At 41.8% G+C, this 4608-nt stretch overlaps 1 non-coding gene across 1 annotated transcript; it reads left to right on the plus strand.

The window, feature by feature from the left end:
- The first annotated feature begins 4266 nt into the window (after positions 1-4266).
- LOC112440964 (U6 spliceosomal RNA) lies at positions 4267-4373 on the plus strand. Its single transcript, XR_003028941.1, has one exon. It is a non-coding gene; the product is annotated as a U6 spliceosomal RNA (small nuclear RNA).
- Positions 4374-4608: the final 235 nt, after the last annotated feature.

The raw sequence follows: 4608 nt of genomic DNA on the forward strand, positions 1-4608 counted from the left end.
AAGCATGAGAGAAGTGAATTATTAAATTCAATAAAGCAGATTGCAACCTACAGGTAGCAAAAGATAGACATAGTAGAAAAATATAGATGGATATATAGATAATAAATTGAAAAGATATATACCAAAATTGTTCCCAGTGATTGTGTTGTTAGATGATAGGGGTAATCTAATTTTTAAATTAAATCTGATGACTTTCCTCCCTCCCTCCCTTCCTTCCTTCCTCTTTCTTTCCTTCCTCCTCCTTTCTATCTCTCTCTTTTATTTGCTTAAGTGGCAAGATAATATTTTGAGATATTAACTAAAATTCCCTCCCTATAGGTTTTGTATCTCTTCGTCAGTCTGATGTAGTATGAAATTTATCTTTATGCCATAGAGATGGGCTGACACAGAGCAGATTGCAGGTAAAAGAAAAGTAATTTTTAACTTTTGTATTTTTGAAGTTAAGACCAGGCAAACACAAAGTTTGGAAAACCACATGAACAGTTAGAGCCAGTTCTCCCACATAAATACCGGATAATGTCTGCCTGGACTTGGGAGGAGCAGAAGAGAATCAGAGGGAAAGTAAGGTTATGGGTCTTCGATGGGCCAAGTTCTGGGATTTGGAGGGAGGAGGAGAGTGATAGAATCCTCTAGTACATTTCGGGATTTGAGAGCAGGGAAGAACTCCTTGCAGAGGAATTAAAACTCACAAGTAAACAGAAACGTCTCAAAATAATGTTAGGAGGATTTTGCCAAGTGTTGATTTAGGGCTTTTTGCATTTGGATGATTACAGAGGCAGAGAAAAAGTGGGAGGTAGAGGGAGAGGGTGAGAATTAGCACTTCCAAGACTCTTACTACAGTCCAGATATTTCTATCTCAACAATAGTTCAGTAAGGCTTTGGGTCAATATGGATCATTTGGTTATAATAATGTACAGAGTATTATTTTCTCCAAATCACCGTAATGACAACCAATATTACATACACAGAGATAACTTTCCTGGAATTTGCCTGATGTCAAAATGTATTTATAGTTGCTCTCAAGCCACTTTACAAATAAACAAAAGAAACCATTTTGAAAGCTTAAAAGTTCACAAAGCTTCGTTTCCATTAAAATCTAATCTGAACAAAATATACCAATCTAGTTCCACATAATGTTGAAATGTGACTTCATTTCTAACCTGCCATATAGTCTAATTTAAGAAATAGCATTACACAAATAAAGTATCTCTTTATGGCTTCTAGTAACGAATTCCATCTTCCTGTTTACATCTATCAAAAAATTATAGCTCGGCCGGGCGTGGTGGCTCACGCCTGTAATCCCAGCACTTTGGGAGGCCGAGGCGGGTGGATCATGAGGTCAGGAGATCGAGACCATCCTGGCTAACACTGTGAAACCCTGTCTCTACTAAAAATACAAAAAACTAGCCGGGTGTGTTGGTGGGCGCCTGTAGTCCCAGCTACTCGGGAGGCTGAGGCAGGAGAATGGTGTGAACCTGGGAGGTGGAGCTTGCAGTGAGCCGAGATCGCGCCACTGCACTCCAGCCTGGGTGACAGAGGGAAACTCCGTCTCAAAAAAAAAAAAAAAAAAAAAATTACAGCTCAAGAGTAAAAATATTTGCAAATATGGTTTGACCTTATTTCTGCTATTGTTTTACTTCCACTTCTCTCAGAGTTTATTCTGCTAATTCTGCCCTTTACTCTGCACCTGGACTCTGCCCTTGCCACTCCACTGAAGGTCCTCTTTTCCAGGTTGCCAGCATCCCCTGCACTGCTGAACCAATGCATCCCTTCTCTGCCTTGACCTAACTTAGTTTCCCATAAACAGCCAACAGTATTGTTCATGCTCTCCCTCTTGATATTTCCACACCCCCATTTATGTTTGTCCACCATCATTTTTGGATTTTTCCCCTTCCAGTTTTAAACTTCCCCAAAAGCTCTTCTTTTTCCTCTCCATTCCTTAAACATTGGTGATTTTTTGATGTATGTCCTCAGTCTTTTTTTTTCTTTTTATTCATCCTCATTCGCTTCCTGAGAAATATCTTGTTGTTTCAAGGCTTTAATTATCAGCTATATGCTTATTGTTAAATCTGCATCTCTGATCTAGCTGCTTCTTCTGAGCTCCAGACTTATGTATCCAACTGCTTACTGGGCATCTCTGCCTGGATGTCCCATAGTCCCTCAAACCCTACATGCCCAGATTGGAACTCATCCTCCCCACAAGCCTGTTTCTCCTGTGCACACCTATCAGTGCCTGGTATTCCTGGTCGCATCTTAACCAAGCTAGAACCCTGGAGGTCCCATTTCACTCCTCTCTCTCTGTGAACCCTCATCTGTATTAGTCTATTTGGCTGCTATGACAAAATATCATGGGCTAGGTGACTTAAACAACAGAAATTTATTTTCTCATAGTTCTGGAAGCTGGAAAGTCTAAGATGAATGTGCTGGTAAATTTAGTTTTTGCTGAGGGCTTTTTTCCTGGTTTACAGATGGCCACCTTTTTAATGTGTCCTTACATGGCGGGCAGAGAGAGAGAGAGAGAGCAAGTTCTCTGGTTTCTCTTCTTATAAGGAAGGACACATCCTATTGGATCAGGGCCCCATACCTATGGCCTCATTTAACCTTAATTGCTTCTTTAGAGGTCCTAGCTCCAAATATAGCCACATAAAAGTTAGGGTTTCAAAATATAAATTTTGTCGGGAGTTGAGAGGGACACAAAGTTTCAGTTCTTAAAACCATCCATCAGTCACCAAGGTCTTTAATTCTTTGTAATAAATAGTGTGTGAAATGCCCACTTCTGTCAACCCCGTGGTCATTAGTTAAGTTCTGACACCGTCATCTTTCTTTCACCTGATTTACCACAGCAAGAATCCTTACTGTTTCCCTGCTTCCAGTCTAGCCCTCTCCCACCTAGTCCCTACACTGCAGCTAGGGTACCCTGTCTCAAATGCAAATCTGATCACATTACCCTTCTCTTAAATCTTTTCAACGACCTCCCATTACTCTCACAATAAAGCCCAGTCCTGTTCATGTGGCTTATGAAGACCTCTGTGACCTGGGCCTTGCTTTGTCACCCCAGTCTTACCTCTGACAGCTCCCCACTGTCTTAGTCTGTTTTGTGTTGCTGTAAATGAATACCTGAAGCTGGGCTGTTGATAAAGAGAAAAGGATCATTTGGCTTATGATTCCAATGACTGGAAAGTTCAAGATTGGGCGTCTGCATTGGGTGAGGGCCACAGGCTGCTTCCACTTATGGTGTAAGGGGAAGGGGAGTCAGTGTGTGCAGATATCACATGCTGAGAGAGGGGACAAGCAAGAGAGGTGGGAGGTGCCAGCTCTTTTTAACAACCGATGTTTGAGGGAATTAATAGAGTGAGAAGTCACTCACCCTCACCCCCCATGGAGGGCATTAATGTATTCATGCAGGATCCATCTCCATGACCCAAACATCTTCCATTAGGCCCCACCTCCCAGTATGGCCACACTGGGGATTAAATTTCAACATAAGGCTTAGAGGGGACAAACAAACATCCAAACTATAGCACCCACCTTGTGCTCAGTGCTCCAGGCTTAAGAAGCATCCACTTTCCCCAAGGAACTATATTTTTTCTCTTGCAAGTCTTTAAGAACTTACTGTTTTTTTCCTGCAATTGTGTTCTGCTCCTTCTCCCTCCCTCCTCTCCTTTCTTTTTCCCTGTCTCCTCCCCAGCATCTGAAGAGCCTGGCTAATGTTTCCTCATCTCTCAGGTCCCAGCGTTGTCAACACCACTTTCTCCCAGAAGCTTTTCCTACCCTCTAAGGCTGAGCGGGTGTCCTTCCTCCAGAGGCTCCTTTGCTTACTCATTTCTTCTTACTGTGTCCCAGAGTCTAGCACAGAGCTTGGCACAAAGCCAGCTTTCACTAATTAGAAATGGATGAATACATCTCACCCACCGTTTAGGCCAGTTAATCAGGCAATAAACCTGTTCTGTTCTGGTAACAGTGTCCTCCACCTCTGAAGGAAAAAGTAAACCACATCTACATTATGTCAGTGTGCTATTTTAGGGGAGTCAGCAGGTGATGTCATAGGACAGAGCTCTGCAGGGTGGGTGGGAATGGTCTTGGATGCAGGGAGATCAGCTCAGCCACTGTGTAGGAGGGACGTCTTCATGTCCCCTCATTTGCTGCCAGGCCGTCATGACAGCTTTCTGTCTCTATGTGAATGAATGACTGCAAACCTGAGAGGTATTTAAAACATCCAACAACTGCTATGGCTGCATAGATAAATAAGTGAATAAGAAAATGACAGTGCTCGCTTTGGTGGCACACATACCAAAACTGGAATGATACAGAGAACATTAGCACAGTCCCTGTACAAGGATGACACACAAGTTTGTGAAGTGTTAAAAAAAAAAAAAGAAAATCAGAAATGGGTTTCTTATTCTCTAAACTAAACTGTATGTCACAAAACAAGTGATATAACTAATTCTGGTGCATATCACTCACCAAATTATTCTAATAATTTCCAACTTGTTTATTGATTTTAGAAAAAATGTTTTTGTGGTTTTCACTGACTAAATAGTGCTCCTTTCTGAGCCGTGATTGAACACAGAACTACATCAAGGTCTTCCAAGGATTTTACTATTAGGA

This window comes from Pan paniscus, chromosome 11, assembly GCF_029289425.2.
Source record: "Pan paniscus chromosome 11, NHGRI_mPanPan1-v2.0_pri, whole genome shotgun sequence".
Taxonomy (NCBI): domain Eukaryota; kingdom Metazoa; phylum Chordata; class Mammalia; order Primates; family Hominidae; genus Pan; species Pan paniscus.